Source organism: Oryctolagus cuniculus, chromosome 12 (genome assembly GCF_964237555.1).
Source record: "Oryctolagus cuniculus chromosome 12, mOryCun1.1, whole genome shotgun sequence".
Classification (NCBI taxonomy): Eukaryota; Metazoa; Chordata; class Mammalia; order Lagomorpha; family Leporidae; genus Oryctolagus; species Oryctolagus cuniculus.
Window position 1 is genome coordinate 19097516 of NC_091443.1, and position 18152 is coordinate 19115667.

General features: G+C 42.2%; 1 protein-coding gene and 1 pseudogene across 1 annotated transcript in view; one reads left to right on the forward strand and one right to left on the reverse strand.

Moving 5' to 3' along the window:
* The window catches only part of SLC35F4 (solute carrier family 35 member F4), a 263339-nt gene that overhangs the window by 129282 nt on the left and 115905 nt on the right, over window positions 1-18152 (forward strand). The window lies entirely within an intron of this gene.
* LOC138844575 (BAG family molecular chaperone regulator 1-like) overlaps window positions 1-18152 on the reverse strand; it is a 47676-nt pseudogene that overhangs the window by 9904 nt on the left and 19620 nt on the right.

Below are 18152 nucleotides of genomic sequence, written 5' to 3' on the forward strand. Positions count from 1 at the left end.
ATGCTCATGTCAATGGCCTGTGAAGGTTCATCCAACCAATGGTTCATCCATCCATCCTTCCTGGGCTACCACAGCGTCAAAGGCTGCAGTCCCAGGAAATCTCTGCCACTCACTCAGGACGCTATCCTTTACCTTCTTCTTGTAATCAAGAACACCTCCCTTCTTAGATCACAGCTCCTTCATCCCCCCTTCATAACTCCTTGACTACAGCACCCTATCTATTTGACCTCGTACAAATTCTCATTTTTTCCTACGCCATCATTGGAGGTGTGGGGAGCAACTCGAACTAGACTAAGTTACTGGAATTAAGACTTATTCTATGCATCTGCTCTCCCACAATATGGCGCTGGGAGAGGAGTAAACAGCTTCTACACAGCTGCCTCCAGTTCAACCAATAAGCAGCAGGACCTGCTCCTGATTGGAGGAGAGCAGCGTACTTGGCGTGTGGGTAGCAGAGTTGGGATTGGTGGAAGAGGACTATAAAGGAGGAGAGAGACAACATGCACCAGGAACATCTAAGGGGAACACCTGAGGAACATCTGAGCAGCCCCCAAGAGAGCCGGCCGGCGGTGTGCTGCTCCCCCGCGGAAGTGGGGAAAGTGGCAGGGGGAACCGCCCTTCCACGGAGGTGGAAGGGATGGTAGCCAACCTGGGAAGAACCAGCAGCAAACCCGGGGAGGGCTGAGCAGACAAAACAATGCAGGGTCCTGTGTCATTCCTCCGTGAAGAGGGGGAGCTACAGGAGGGACCATGTAATTTATTGCCCAATAAGGAGTTATTTTGCAAGTAGAAGTGAATGATGTGAGAATTACACTGGGATGCTTCTGGGAAAATGAGCATATGATCACACCAGCCATCACATGTTGCTGAGTAATTCCCCTTTCCTATCCAACCCCTGGTTAGCCTCTGCATCAATTTCTTCCTGGTTCTCTTAACTTTTTTGTATTCTCTGCTGCATGGATCTATAAAACCCCACCCTGTAGCTGCGATGTGGTTTGCCTTCCCTGCCCTATAGCTGCAGACTGACTCATGTACGGATTCAGTCCCTTCTCAGAGTCACTCTTCACTAGTTTTCTTATTCTTCATTACCTGCATTTCCTATCCCCCTCAAATCTAAGTCTGCACTTTCACTGCTCTTAGAAGAGAGTTCCCTGCTCAATCTTTGACTTGTCTCTGCAACAAATGAGCTGGGATTCTCCATGGAGAAAGCTGAAATTTGTAACTGCAACTCCCTCATCCTTTGCATTTCACTACATGCTTCTTTCTGGTCTGCCTGCTCTTGGTCCTATGAGTCTCAGAATGGGGTCTGTCCTCCTGGGCAGCCAGCTGTGGGCCACACATCCCTCTTCTGGGCGGACACCAAACCTGTGCAGGTCTCCATCACTAGCCTCCCACGACAGTTTTTAAAAAGTATTTATTTATTTTATTTGAAAGGCAGAATTACAGAGAGAGAGAGAGAGAAAGAGAGAGAGAGTCTGGTGCTTCTTCCAGGTCTCCCACATGGGTGCAGGGGCCTAAGGACTTGGGCCATCTTCTACTGCTTTCCCAGGCCATAGCAGAGAGCTGGATTGGAAGTGAGCAGCCAGGACTAGAACCAGCGCCCATATGGGATATGGACACTGCAGGTGGCAACTTTACCCACTGTGCCAGAGTGCAGGCCCCCCGGAGGTTTTATGATTACCTAAGTCGGTGTCAAAGGACTGTGGATTCTTCATGCCAGTGCCTCAGGGCCCAAGGACTTTCATTAGGCATTTGCTGAATGAGAGAAAGCACACGGGCAGGCAGTATCCTTTTGGTTCTTTCTTGGTGGTATTATTTGTAAAGTGCAAGAAAAACAAACACTTCAGGGCAACTTATATCCTTGGTTAACTAAACTTGTTGGCAGAGTCAACACAAGAGTTTTGTTCTGTAAACGGACTTGATCCACAGAATTCCTAGGTTTAAAGTTTATTTTTAAGACTCTTGGATCGTTGCCATGGCGCAGTAGGTTAATCCTCCACCTGTTGCACCAGCATCCCATATGGGTGCTGGTTCTAGTCCAGGATGCTCCTCTTCCAATCCAGCTCTCTACCTTGGCCTGGGAAAGCAGTAGAAGATGGCCCAAGTGCTTGGGTCTCTGCACTTCTGTAGGAGATCGGGAAGAAGCACCTGGCTCCTGGCTTCGGATTGGCGCAGCTCTGGCTGTTGCAGCCACCTGGGGAGTGAACCAGTGGATGGAAGACCTCTCTCTCTGTCTCTTCCTCTCACTATCTGTAACTCTACCTCTCAAATAAAAAAAAAGACTCTCAATGGAGAAATACATTTTAGCTGATCTGGAAGAGCATCTTAAATGAGAGAATAATAAATTAAAACATTACTCAGGCCCCAGGCTATTCATTTTACATTATGTTGATGCAAAACTCTTTATTTCTAGCTTAATGTATGGCTGCAATATCAATTCCATGACTGGGACAATTTTAGGGGAGCCTTTTCTTTTGCCATGGTTAAAGACAAAGTATTAAAAAAGAATAATCTGCTTTTGATGTAAACAAAATGCTAAGCTTGTATCCACTAATGTGCTATCTTTTATATAAAGGGCTACTGTACTGTCCCCTTGTTAAGTGTATTATGTGGAATTTTTTCTCTCTGGATGGTACATTTGTGCCTAGCCAGCATTTGCAGAAACACTGGTGTTTCTGAAAATCAGACGTCATCTGTACCTTTTGAGCAGAAAGAAGCATCGTGAGGGCTGAGGGAGGTGGGACTTACAACAGCAACAGTTCAATGAATTTCAATAATTTCTTTGTATATCTGAAGGAATTTTCTATGTCCTCGTAGTATAATCATATTGTTCTTTAATGTAAGTTTTTAAAAATCAAGCAAGTTCTGTTTAACACTCCATCTATCCATTCACTGAGCTGGTAGCCTGGGTGTGATACTATGCTATGCTCTGACACAGGGAAAAGTAAATAAGAAACTGCCCTACCCTTAGTTGTTCTCCAAATGAAGACAGCTAGAGAAATAGAATTATTTGATAAATGCAAAAATAGAAACATCTACCCAGTTTAGTGCTGGCACAAAAGAGGGGAAAACTTAACTTGGCAGAGAGTCTTCTTCTGGCTGAGAGAACACCAGGAATGATGACATAAGCTGTGGGCTGGGATAATGCACACTCAGGGACCTACGAGCAGTTGGCCATGGCCCGTGCTTAGAGGGGCTGTGGGTTGGGAAAGAAGAGATCAAGCTAGAGAAAGAGCAAAAAGCATTGAAAGAGGGGGGTTTGCACATCCCAGTTAGGGCAGGGGATTTTACTGGCAGGGAGAGCCAAAGAGGGGCTTTGCTGGGAAGGAGGTGGCCACGTCTGTTTTAGAAGGGTCGCGCTGGCTACGCTGTGCAGGATCACTTGAAATAATTCGAAGTGGGGAAGTGATTGGGGAAGCCCCAGCAGCTGTTCATTTGACAGATGCTAAGGCTTACGCCAAGGCAGGAGGCATGAGGACAGAGCAGAGTGGGAAGAAGAGGAAGATGTTTAAGGGCAGAACTGGGGGACTTGATCTGGGAAGAGGGCTGAGTGAAGGGAAACAAGCACTCAGGACATGTTTTTGGTTTCAGGTTTAGATTACTTATATGAAAATAAGTAAATGCCATCCCCGAGAAGAGGTAGGAAGTATAAAGTCAAACCTAATCAACAGGATGTGGAAACGCCGAAGAGGTGGGAAATTACTGCTCTAACCAACCACGATCCACTAGCCGCAGACACAGCTATAAGGTGTTTTAAAATTGTCTGTTAAATGAGTTATAAGTTCTTTCACTTTTGGCAGGCATTTAGAAACTTTTAAAATTATTAAATACAAATACGTATTTTTAAAAAAGATTTATTTTATTTATTTGAAAGAGTTACAGAGAGAGGTAGAGACAGAGAGAGTGGTCTTCCATTTGCCGGTTCACTCCCCAAATGGCCACAATGGCTGGAGCTGAGCCAATCTGAAGCCAGGAACTGGGAGCTTCTTCCGGGTCTCCCATGTGGGTACAGGGGTCCATCTTCTACTGCTTTCCCAGGCCCTAGCAGAGAGCTGGATCGGAAGTAGAGGAGACAGGACTCAAACCAGTGCCCATACGGGATGCAAGCACTGCAGGCCAGGGCTTTAACCCACTGCACCACAGCGCTGGCCCCACATATTGTTTTCTTGGGAGAAGCTAACAACTGTCACATACATTCAAAATATTGCTTTTCTACTTTAAAATCCATCTATTTGTGAGAGCGTTTCCAGAAGAAAATTTTCATCCTGGGGTTGAAGAGAATGAAAAAAACAGCCAAACTGAAACAAATCTGATTTTGAGCTTCATACAGAAAATGCTGTCTGTAAGAAATCAACTCATTAATATCAATTCCTCAGAAAATCTTGAGTGTGTAGCTAGCCCATTAGGTTTGAGTCTTTATAAATATGTATTTTTACCTTTCACTAGCAGTGTATGTCCCTGTTAATCGTGAGTAATGTACTAAGACAAAATAGGAGCCAAGTGAAGTTAATCACTAATACGAAGTGACCTTCCAGATGAGGCTGTGTGCAGTGAAAATGCTCTCACACTGTGGGCGCTTGATGATTCCTCGCGTTACAGCTGTGACTTAGCATCAAGATGAGGAGGCCCGGAGCCTTGGGATCCAGCAGTAGAGGACACAGCCTGTGGAGTGGGCTACTCCTTTCAGAAAGTGCAGTGAGGAAGGCTAGACCCTGGTTAGCAGATGTGTCCTTTGCAGGGTTTTTGTATGTATGTATGGATGGATGGATGGATGGATGGATGGATATGGATGGATGAATATGGATGGATGGATATGGATGGATGAATATGGATGGATGGATGGATATGGATGGATGGATGGATGGATATGGATGGATGGATGGATGGATGGATATGGATGGATGGATGGATGGATATGCATGTATGCTCTGCCTGTATAAAGGCAGAGCGGCAGCCTCCCGCTAGAGATGGTTGACAGGGATCTAAGATCTCGGATGGGACCTCCATATGCTGTTCTGTGTGCCTGTAATTTACACAGCAAGAAACCTGGATTCTAGTTTATAATTAAAAAGAAATACAGGCCGGCACTGTGGCTCACTAGGCTAATCCTCCGCCTGTGGTGCTGGCACCCCAGGTTCTAGTCCTGGTCGGGGCGCCGGATTCTGTCCCGGTTGCCCCTCTTCCAGGCCAGCTCTCTGCTGTGGCCAGGGAGTGCAGTGGAGGATGGCCCAGGTGCTTGGGCCCTGCACCCCATGGGAAACCAGGAAAAGCACCTGGCTCCTGGCTCCTGCCATCGGATCAGCGCGGTGCGCCGGCCGCAGCGCGCCGGCCGCGGCGGCCATTGGAGGGTGAACCAACGGCAAAGGAAGACCTTTCTCTCTGTCTCTCTCTCTCTCACTGTGCACTCTGCCTGTCAAAAAAATAAAAATAAAAAAAATTAAAAAAAAAAAAAAGAATAAGAAATACAGGCCGGCGCTGTGGCTCACTAGACTAATCCTCCGCCTGCGGCGCTGGCACCCCAGGTTCTAGTCCCGGTCGGGGCACCAGATTCTGTCCCGGTTGCTCCTCTTCTAGTCCAGCTCTCTGCTGTGGCCAGGGAGTGCAGTGGAGGATGGCCCAGGTGCTTGGGCCCTGCACCCCATGGGAGACCAGGATAAGTACCTGGCTCCTGCCATCGGATCAGCACGGTGTGCCAGTCGCAGCATGCTGGCCGTGGCAGCCATTGGAGGGTGAACCAACAGCGAAAGGAAGACCTTTCTCTCTGTCTCTCTCTCTCTCACTGTGCACTCTGCCTGTCAAAAAAATAAAAATTAAAAAAATTAAAAAAAAAAAAGAAAAAGAAATACAGGCCGGCGCTGTGGCTCACTAGGCTAATCCTCCGCCTGCGGCGCTGGCACCCCAGGTTCTAGTCCCGGTCGGGGCGCTGGATTCTGTCCTGGTTGCCCCTCTTCCAGGCCAGCTCTCTGCTGTGGCCTGGGAGTGCAGTGGAGGATGGCCCAAGTCCTTGGGCCCTGCACCCGCATGGGAGACCAGGAGAAGCACCTGGCTCCTGGCTTCAGATCAGCGCAGCGCCGCGGCCGTAGCGGCCATTAGGGGAGTGAACCAACGGAAGGAAGACCTTTCTCTCTGTCTCTCTCTCTCACTGTCTAACTGCCTGTCAAAACACATACACACACACACACACAACAGTACACTTCTTTCCTGCTTTACTTGGTATTGTGGTAAATAAATATGAACCAGGTTTTTAAACTCTGACTTCACTTTAGGTTGTAAGTTAAATGGAGAAATGTTTTCCAATAGTCCCCAATTAGCTCTAGGACACATTACATTTATTTCGTTTTATAGTAGTGCTGCACACACCTTAATTTTCTTCACTTGGATTTCATGAGTCTGTGTCTTTTCTTATCTTGGCTTTGGCCTCCTGGTGCCCGGGTATACATCTGACTCTGTGTACCTTTCTGTGGTTTCTGCTTGCCTCCGGCTACAGATTTTCCTGAACTAGTCTTGAGGAATAGCTCACAGAGCACTATCAACAAACAGTGGTTCAGGGCCGGTGCTGTGACACAGTAGGTTAAGCCTCTGCCTGCGCTGCCGGCATCCCATATGGGTGCCAGTTTGTGTCTCAGCTGCACCTTTTCAGATCCGGTTCTCTGCTAATGACCTGGGAAAGCAGTGGAAGATGGCCCAAGTGCTTGGGTCCCTGAACCCACAAGAAGCTCCTGGCTCAGGCTCCAGCCATTGTGGCCATTTGGGGAGAGAACCATGTCTCTGCCTCTTTCTGTCTTTAACTTTACCTTTCAGATAAATAAATAAATCTTAAAAACAAACACACAGTGGTTCTTTAAATGTGAGGTTAATACTGCAAGAGATGATTTTGTGCCACTGCTGTGGCTACTGGGTTGGGCCACATTGTATTCCCATTATAGCTCATTTAAAAGTCTGATATTATCTATCTCCTATGTTTCAACCTGTGGTTTAACCTAGTGGTTCTTAACGATTTTTTCTTCATCTAAACCGAACGAATGATGTTCCCATGTCCCCAACCCTGTCTTTATCCTATCTTTTCTTATCTCAGGAAGTATCATTCTCATTATCTAACTTCACAAGCCGGTTAACTAAGAGCTATCATGACTCTACTTTCTTTTTTATTCCCTACATCCCACTAATTTTCAAGTCTTACTGATTCTTTCTTGCAATACCTTTTGTATCTAATGACTTCTGTCCATCGTCACCATGCTGTTGGCTCAAACCAACATAATCTTTGAACTGGACTAACTGTACCAGCCTCCAAACCAGTCACCTCACATCCATTCTTGCCCTCTCAATTGAGCCTTTCTAGCAAAGCCAGATAGCTCTTTCCAAAACCTGGTAACAATTCTTGCTTTCATAAAGCTTCCTGTTGCTTTTAAGACAAAAACACACATTCTTTACTCCATTTCAGTGGTCTGTGTTGCCTAGCCGGCTTCTCCAGGCTCATCGTGTACCCTTTCTACTGTAGCCACACTGGCATGGTTGAGCTTCTTGGACACGTGCTCTGCTTGCTCATCCCTTGGACATACTGTTTCATCTTTCTCTCATCAACTCCATTCATCTAGCCAATGTCAGTCTTTCAAGTTTCCACTTAAACCTTGCTTCCTCAAGAAGCTGTTAATGACCATCTAGGGTGAGTTGGATCCCCTTTATATGCTCATATAGCATGTAGATTTCTTCTTCAGGCATTAACTGTATTTATGAGCTTAGTTCATTTCACCTTTACCCCTCTCACTGCCAGATCCTTGAAGGCAGCGTCCATTTCTGTTGAGTGTACTGCTGTGTCCTCTGTCTTCAGCGCAGAACCTGTCACAGGATAGACTTCAATAAATATGTATTAAATGAATAAATCACACTGTTGTGAACATGTCCAGATTGTGAGGTAAGCTTGTCCCTTTTTTTCTGTAAGGTTTCTGATGCCTTATTAGTAAATCCTCCCCTCTTTCCCAAACAGAAGGCTAGAATTTAAGTTGGGACAGTGTTGTTATTATTAGTGACGATTCTTGTAGCAGTGTTCACAGTTGATTCAAGTGAATCATAATTGATTCAAATCCTGTTCTGACATTGCAGATAAGAATTGGTGTTACCTATCAAGATTAGCTCAGCCATGGAAGCACAAAGATTCTTTGCAGCAGGCATATCAAGAGTTAGAGATGATTTCTAAGATGGCTTCAGGATTTAATGGACATTAGGCATGCTAACCATATTTTTGTACTTTGTATACACTGTTCTTTGTGTTTGCAATGGGAGAGGAATGTGGAATGGAAAAGATGAAACATGAAAGAAATTGAAGGCAACTCTGCCAACCTCTGGCTGAAGATAAAAGATGGACCTAGAGGAAGAATCTAGCTAAGGAAGTAGATAGTGTGTCAGTGACACAGGTAGGAAACAGATGATACAATTAAAAGGCTTTCACTTTGAGAGTGTTTAAACTGTTTTTAGAGGTGTAGATGGGGCAAGGGCACTAATAATGGATGGTGAAATCTATTACTAATCACAGTGGAAAATGGTTGGTTGTAACCCCTTGACATGAAAGGAGAATTCTGGGAAAATGGGAGTGGGGCCATTTATCACGGGTCATGGTTACGGAGTGTTACAGCTGCTTTCATCTCCTGCCAGTTATCCCAGTTTCCTAGACCTAGTTAGAAGACATGGAGTGAAGCAGTCCACTTGATCAGAGGCAGTACAGTCTGCTTTTTGGGAACCTGAATAGAGAAAGTTGGAGAATGAATCTCGGAGAGGTGGGATCAAACAGAACCAGTGTAGGTAGCATATAGCTATCATTATATAACTATAATATAACTAGTAATAGTTTTTGTAAGCACTTATATGCATTAAAATCAATATTTTATTGCTGTCCATAAACAGATTCAGCACTTTCTATGTATTCCAGCTTCTTGTCTTTTTATCCAATTATTGAATAAAAGAAATCACTTTGATTTCATATATAGTCCTTACCTACTAATGAGTTGAATTCCAGTAATTTTTTATTTGTAGTTTAGTATTTTGGAATGAATAGTTAACATTTTTTTTGGCTAGGCACTAGTTGATGTTCTCTACTTATTTTAATTCATTCAGTTCTCAGATCAAGTCTCCCAGCTAAGTGTAACATTGCTTAATTAGTAGCCAGTGCAGAGCTGCGGATCATTGGTTATCCTGATTCATTGTGCATAGAGATGCTCCTGGTGGCCTTCTGTTGCTAACGCAGGGGCCACTGCTGCCCGACCCTAACTGGGAAGGAAGCACTGGGCAAAGAGCACTTCTCACTTCCACTCTGCTTCGAGGAGCCCTGATGGTCAATCTGTATGCAGAGTGAGCTTCTGCCTGAGTAGTCCTAGGTAGGGAATGATTATAGAACAAGCTGTCTCTCATGCATATAACATTAACAATAAATGAGACATTTTGGCAGACTTCCTGTGAGAATGCAGACAGGACTATAGAAGGGAGCACTTTCTTTGCTTAGAGGCCTATAGGTATGCATAAGGCAAGTATATTTTAGCCGCTGATTCAAGCATCACATCTCACCTTGGCCTTCTTATACTGCTTTCTCTTTAATTCATCCTTCTTTGTCTCCTGTAATCAGAGCAACAGCGGCCAAGGGATCAGAAAGCACTCCTTCTTGTATCTGTGTATGTGGGGAGGAAGATTTTTTCATATCATATCTTGAAAGATAGGTGAGAACATGGCCAGAGTCTGAGGAACTTGGGCACCTCCTGAAATTGTGTACCAGTTTTTGTGGCTAAGCAGTCTAGCTTTCACTGGAATCTTTCTAAAGGTGATAATTGCTAATCCAGCCATTGACTCTTGACACATAATGAAGAGGTTGAAGACATTGAAGTTGAAGTCACTCACAAAGTATCTACGTTATCCGACTCCTAATCCAGAGTTTCCTGTCACACCAGACTTCCACACCTGGAGTGGTGGTGAAGGTGCCAACCGTGGCACCGACCCCTTTGCAGGGCTGAGAAGTGACAGCATCTGAGATTCAGGATCTCTACACTTCTTCACACCAAAATAAAAAACTTTGAATTCTCCACTTCCAAATCCTGTCTAAAGAAATAGTTCCTTGAAGTAGCAAAAAAGAGTAGAAATACTTTGGGATCAAGGTCCTAGTTTTTGGACGTGGGATGACAGCAGTGGAAACTTCCAGCAGTGAACACTTAGGATTGTTGCGGGTCTGCCGCTCACTGCATCATACTTGTGGTCTCTCTTCCAGAGAATGGGGCCTAGCCTGTCCTTTTGAAGAAAGGAATTGGCCCTTTAAGGCACTTGTTTTCAAGCTGGCAAAGTATACTAATAAACAGTATATGAAACGGTGTGCGAGTGGTTTGAAAAAAGATCTTGACATTTTCACCTTTTAGAAGGAATGGCGAAGACTCCTGAGTAGTTTTTGAGTCTGGTACTAGTAAGTAAAAAGGTGTATAAGAATAGCTTGCTTATGCCAACCTTAACATCCAAGGAAAAGAGAATTATTTAATGAGTTGCTGTTCACAGATTCAACCTCTAGTTTTATTGAGATCAGGTATTAGTTTTTATGAGGAATGATTATCTATCCATAAAGGCTCACTCTCCCACTGCATGCCACCGCCGTTAGCCCCTTGGTTAGACTGGTGATGACAAGAACAAGGTGATTACTCACTTGTCTGCTGGTCACTTGTGAGCAGCTTATCTGAGGATTGCACACTACCAGCTTAGCCCTGCTGTGTGTGAACAATGAACTGAAAACTTGCAAATCATCTTTGGCTCAGAGTAAGTAGTACAGGGTGCTAACTTAAGGTAATTTCTCAAATACTGTGTTTTTCTAAGGCGATGAGGAAGGAAGAGGGTAGCATGCATCCAAGTACCTGCTATGGGCCATTAATGCACTCACACTTGATCTGTCATCTCCTTGCCCCTCTGTGAAGATGATGCAGCCAGCACCACCTTCCAGAGGAGAAAGGGTGCACTCAGGAAGCTCTATACAGTTGGTAGGTGACAAAATCAAAATTTCAATTGCTCTTCCGAGCTCCAAAATTCTAGTTTCCTCTGCTGTGCCATCTGCCTCAACAGAACAGCGAGTGGTTTGTTTAATGTCTGTGTGTGCAGGGTCAGTGTAAACTGTAGCTTGATATACAGTATATATATGTGCGTATCTGTGTGTGTATTTTTTAAAACACAGGCAATTTATCTCGGTAGCCCACAGAAAAGATAGGCCTAGGATTTGGAAAATTATTCACTTGGTTGTGGCCACTGTCCACTGCCTTCCTCCCAGAGCCTCCCTCTGCTTAACGTCTTCTCGTGTGCCCAAAGGTATTCAGCCGTGAAATGCGGATTAGATGAACCTGCTCATGGAGCATGGTGCAGATAAGGTGATTAATAATGGAAAGGCACTTTGAGAAGAGAAAGTGTTTTGCTGGTGCTGTCTTTTGCTGGCCTAGAACAAATTAGTTGTGAAATCTCTCTTAGTCTTTAGATGTTTAAACCAGATCAGGAGCAGACACATTGTTCACTGTTTTTGTTTCTGGTATGACAGAGGCACGGAGCAAACATTTTGATAAACACCATCAGCAAACTGTGGAATGAGACCTTTGATTCCATTGAATTAAAGATGCCAATATGTACATGGATTGCTCTCATTAGCACCTGTCAAATGAAAGGTCATGTGCAGTCACAACTGGTAACAGAATAGGACTTCAGACAGAAAAAAGTGGAATGAATAGGTCTAGGTTTGATACCTGTTTTCAGTTAAACATCATGTTTCCAGACACATGACACTCTAATTAAGCCCATGGACACACGTTTATCTCATTGTGGTCTCCTTCACATTCCAAGAATACTGAAGATGTAGTGAATTAGTAGCCTATGCTACTAAAGCTTTAGTTGTATACAAAAATTGCAAAGTTAATCTCAGGGTTATATTATGTTTTAGAAGAATTTGTAATTTCTCTTAAAGATTATTTTTAAAAATGAATAAAATTTTGTGGACTTCATTTTTCTAGTTTCTTCCTTGGGTCTATGTGTTGTTAAAGTGAACCAGCTAGTTCTCTATCAGTTGGTTTGTTTACTGCAAGGAAATAGAATTTCTTTAATTCTATCCCCCAAAGAGAGCTGCCTTGTGGTTTTACTACAGCTTTCTTGAGGTAAGATCGCTCTCCTGAAGTTCTGTCTCTGTTGATATAATTAAATTTCTCCCATGGCAAATCTTGTTTCACAAGAACAATGGCTCACGTTCTTTTCCTCTGAGGCTTGGTTAAGTGAGTGAGAATGTCTGGGCTGGTTTCCTGGTGACCAGAGATTCCTGTACTGAAGGGATTCTTGGGTTGGATTGGGTCTACTCACTGACCAGGGTTTTCTCAAACACTTTCTATTCACATTTGGAGGTGCAGTCTAGTGTGGAGGATGTGTCTCAAGTCCTCTTTATGACATATGCATCATATGACTTCATAAATACTGTCATTTAGGGTCTTGGTGTTACAATATGGAAGAAGAAGTTGTCTCTCAATCCTCTGTTTTTTTATTCTTATGAATCATCATAATCATCAAATCAGGAAGCAAAGTGTTGATGGTTGCAAATAACACACCTGCTTATAAATTCATATTTTAAGGACTCTCCATGCTATTAGTCATTTTCTTTTCATAAAAGGTCCACATGAAGGCAGCTTTACATTTACTTACAAGAGCTATCAATGCCTAAAGAGAAATTTTCCTTAACCAGTTCACTGATTGCTTTCAGATGGAATTCATTTAACTTGGAAACTTGTTCAATGAAACTGCACGTTCTTCATTATATTTTAGTTCTCATCTGCTATCATCCACCTGGAATTCACTTATAAGAGTAATGTGTTCATGATCTAATGTCCTGGAATGAAATGCTAACTCAAAGTAGCTCTGAAGTTTAGCCTATTAAGCTGTGTTCTAATTCTATTGTCTGCTTGAATCTCAAGAAGAATATATCTTTGGAAGGTTTTGGAAAATGCTTTCTAAAATGACACGTTTTCACATTTTGTTATACAAGCATAATTGGTTGGCAAATGAATTTAAAAACAAAAATCTTTTCTGGGCACTTGGGAAAAGCATTAAGAACCTTGAAAAATATGCCATTCCTTCAAATAGCAATTGCACTTCTGTGAATTCATCCTAAGGAATTGTGCCAATCATGAATATACGCTAACAAGAATCTTTATCATACTGTGTTGTAATTACAAATATAGAAAATAATATAAATGCCTATTGCTAGGGTATGAGCTAAATACATCATAATCTATCCTTACACTGCTATCAGGAGAAAGCAATAGAGAGCAGGCACTTATATAATGCCAAAAAGATGCCAGTGCTATTCTTAGTTGCTTAGTTATATTAATTCAAACTATTTTCCTGACAATCTCTATGAGGCAGGTGCTATTATTATCACCCCCATTTTATATGTGAAGAACTGCGAAATAATGAATTTAAGGATCTTGCCCAAGATCACATAGCTGTTAAAGGATGAAACCCAGATTTGGACCTGTGCAGTAGGGTTTCAGAGCTCATGTCTTAACCATTAATTTATCCTACTTTACAGACATAAAGTAGACTACAAGATTCCTTGTGTAAATGTGTGTTGTATGTATGCAATCACACAAGCAAGTTTATGTACATGTGTATGTATATATGTATGTGTAGGAATGAAGTAAAGATAATTGAAAAATACACGTCAAGCTGTGTTAGCCATCTCTGGGAAATGGATGTTTTAAAATCTTGGGTTTTGCTAATGTGAATTTTCTAAATGTTCTGTACCATATTGTAGGCCAGTAAATAATCCTTAACAAATTTCTTGAGATGAAATCATGCTAAATGTTCTTTGATCATAAATGAATTAAACTTGAAATAAGTAAAAAGAAGATATCTATAATAAAAAAAGAAGACATCTGAAAAATCCGCAAAATGGCATTGAATGACACATTTCTAAGTTATCAATAAGTTAAAGAGACAATCATGAAGGAAATGAGAACTATTAGGAGTAGAATGAAAATAATGACATTCCATGTCAAAATTTGTGGAATGCAATTGACCATAATGATAGGTCTAACAGTCAAAGGGATCACACAAACAAGACTAGTGTCTACTAATACTAACTGATAGAATAAAAAAGGGAGAGAACGATCCAACATGGGAAGCAGGATACACAGCAGACTCATAGAATGGCAGATGTCCTAAACAGCACTCTGGCCTCAGAATCAGCCCTAAAGGCACTTGGATCTGGCTGAAAAGCCCATGAGAGTATTTTAGGCATGGAAATCCAAGACACTCTGGCAAAAGAAAAAATAAAGAAAGAAAGGAAAAAAGAAAAAAAGACCTAAAAGAAAGATCTCTGTGAGTGAGATCCCAGTGGAAAGAATGGGCCATCAAACATCAAAGAAGGAGGTACCTTTCTCTGAAGGGAGGAGAAAACTTCCACTTTGACTATGACCTTGTCTAAATAAGATCAAAAGTCGGCAAACTCAAAAGGCTTCCATAGCCTTGGCAACTCATGACAAGGGCCTAGGGTGATTACTGATGCCATAACCAAGAGTGTCAATTTGTTAAGTCAACAACAGGAGTCACTGTGCACTTACTCCTCATGTAGGATCTCTGTCCTTAGTGTGCTGTACATTGAGATTTAATGCTATAACTAGTACTCAAACAGTATTTTTCACTTTATGTTTCTGTGTGGGAGCAAACTGTTGAAATCTTTACTTAATGTATGCTAAACTGATCTTCTGTATATAAAGAAAATCGAAAATGAATCTTGAGGCGAATGGAATGGGAGAGGGAGCGGGAGATGGGAGGGTTGCAGGTGGGAGGGAAGTTATGGGGGGGAGCCATTGTAATCCATCAGCTGTACTTTGGGAATTTATATTTATTAAATAAAAGTTAAAAAAATTTGTGAAATGGCCAACAGGTACATTAAAAAATGCTCAATGTTGGTCAGCACCGCAGCTCACTAGGCTAATCCTCTGCCTGCAGTGCCGGCACCCCAGGTTCTAGTCCCAGTCGGGGCGCCGGATTCTGTCCCGGTTGCCCCTCTTCCAGTCCAGCTCTCTGCTGTGGCCCGAGAAGGCAGTGGAGGATGGCCCAAGTGCTTGGGCCCTGCACCCGCATGGGAGACCAGGAGGAAGCACCTGGCTCCTGGCTGCAGATTGGCACAGTGCGCTGGCTGTAGCGGCCATTTTGGTGGTGAACCAACAGAAGGAAGACCTCCCCCCGACCCCGCAAATTCTTCCTGTCAAAAAATAAAAATAAAAAAAAAGCTCAATGTCATCAATCCTGAAGGAAATGCAAATCAAAACCACAATGAGATATCACCTCATTCCAGTTTGGGTGACGATTGTCAAGAAGACAAAAAACGACAAGTGTTAGCAGGATGTGGAGAAAAGGGAGCACTGTTAGTTGGAACATAATAGAACATCCATTGTGGAAAACGGTGCAGAGATGTTGGTCTCACAGAAGGTGAGAGCAGGATGTTGGCTCTCAGACACTGGGAAGAAAAGAGGGAGGGAGAGAGCTAAGGAAAGATTGATGAATGGACACTAAGGTACAGTTAGGTGTGAGTGAAAAGTTCAGGTGTTCTATTGCACAGCAGGGTGACTGTAATGATAACATATTGTATATTCTTTTAAAAGGCTTTAAAGATTTTTTAATGTTTTCACCACAGAAAAATGATCAGTATTTGAGGAGATATATATGTGTGCCCTGATTGGAACATTCCACAAAGTATACATGTATTTAAACATCAATTGGTACCCATAAAGATGTTTAATCTTTTGTTACAGTAAAAATAAAATGAAAAGTTAAAGAGTAAATAACATGGCCGGTGCCGCACCTCACTAGGCTAATCCTCCGCCTTGCGGCGCCGGCACACCGGGTTCTAGTCCCAGTCGGGGCGCCAGATTCTGTCCCAGTTGCTCCTCTTCCAGCCCAGCTCTCTGCTGTGGCCCGGGAAGGCAGTGGAGGATGGCCCAGGTGCTTGGGCCCTGCACCCCATAGGAGACCAGGAGAAGCACCTGGTCCTGGCTTCGGATCAGCATGGCGTGCCGGTCACAGCACGCCAGACATAGCAGCCATTTTGAGAGTGAACCAACTCTGCCTGTCAAAAAAGAAAAAAAAGTAAATAATAAAAGAATTTAAAATTTCATACAAATAAATTTGCTAATGTAAATAAACTGGACAGATTACTTGACAATGTTGAAACTCACAAAAGAAATGGAAAAGATGATTTATCATATAGATTAAAATAAAATTTGCTAGCTACAGATAGATTCACTGGTGAAATCTGCCAATTATTTAAGGAATAAATAATAATAATTCTACAATTACCTCCCATAAAATAGAAGAGGAGGAAGTCCTTCACAATTTATTCTAGGATGCCAGAATAATTTTGACACTAAAACCAGATAAAGACATTAGAAGAAAATTACAAAACCATATCAGTAGTCATTAAGCTATGTATGTATGTATGTATGTATGTACATATTTTTTAAAAGCAGAGAGACAGAGACAGAGATCTATGCCTGTAATAGCCAGAGCTGGCCCAGTCAGCCGGGAGCCTGGAACTCAATCTGGGTCTCCCACAGGGTGACGGGGAACCAAGTACCTGAACCACAGCTTGCTGCTCCCAAGGTGTACACAAACTTGGAACTGGAACTCAGGCACTCTGATGTGGGATGCAGGCGTCCCAAGCAGCATCTCAGTTGCTGTTGGGGAAATAGAAATTAAGACCCCTGTGAGACACCACTGCACACCCACTGAAACAACTAAAATAAAAAAAAACTGACGATAGGAAATGTTGACGAAGATGTGAGGCAACTGGAGATCTCGTATGTTGCTGATGACAAAACAATACAGTCACTTTTGAAAGCAGTTTGGCAGCTGTGACAGCTCTGAAGTTCACCAAAGAGACATGGAAAATGTGTTCACTTAAAAACTTGTACATGGATTTTTGTAGCAGCTTTATTCATAATAAAGCTGGAAACACATCAATGTCCTTTAATAGATAAATGAGCAAGAAAATAGAGGATGGCATACAATAGAATACTACTCAGCAATAATGAAGAATGAACTTATGCATGCAACAACACAAATAAGCTTCCAATGCATTAAGGTGAAGTGAAAGAAGCCAGACTCCAAAGGCTGAATCCTATATGATTTCATTCATGTGACTTGTTAAAGAAAGGAAAAGTTACAGACAGAAAGCTTACCAGTGATTTCAGAAAGCAAGACGTGGGGAAGGAGTTGACAGCAAAAGGCAAGAGGCAGTTTAGGTCATGGGCTTGTTCTAAATTTTGTTGGGCAGAATGGCATTGATATACTTTACTCATAACTGAAAAATCTTTCTAAATCCTCATTAATTTTAGCTGTTGGTTCTTTGTAACAGTCTATGGCACCAACAAGTAAGATTTTGTTTCTTTCTTTCCAGTTCTTGTTTCTCTCCTTTGTATTTATTTTCCTTATGTTATTTCATTGAATAGGACCAACATTCTAATGTGAGAGAGTAAGAAGGACACTGTTCTTACCTCATTTCTGACTTCAATGAGGATTCTGCTGGAGTTTCAGCATTAAGCTGATGATTGTTGTTAGTTTTTGATACATACTCTGATAGAGCTAGGGAAGTTATTTATGTTCCTTTTTGATGAAGAATTTTTTAAAAAATATTACAGTGATAAATGATTTTTATTGAATATTTCTGTCTATATCTATTGAAAATATCTGTTATGTATTACATATATAATGAACCCTTTAATTTGGTTTTCTGAAATTACATTTAAAACCTTTACATACATGTTTAAAAATTCTCTGATATGTGGTAACTCACAGACTATCTAAAAGGTAATGTATTGGAGTGAAATTGACATTTTGAGATTCAATGATCATTTACAATCCTTATCTCTATTGTTGAGGAACAGTGTTTTTTTCTTCATACTATTTGTTGGACTCTTTACTTAGTGTAGGGTTAATCTTATGAGTATAAAGTAAACTGAAAATAGATCTTTCTAAAAATTAAAAGTGAGAACAGGAGAGTGAGAAGGAAGGGGGTGAAAGCATGGACAGGAGGGAGAGTAGGTTGAGAAGTATCACTGTGTTCCTAAATCTGTATATAGGAAATACATAATTTTTGCATACCTTAA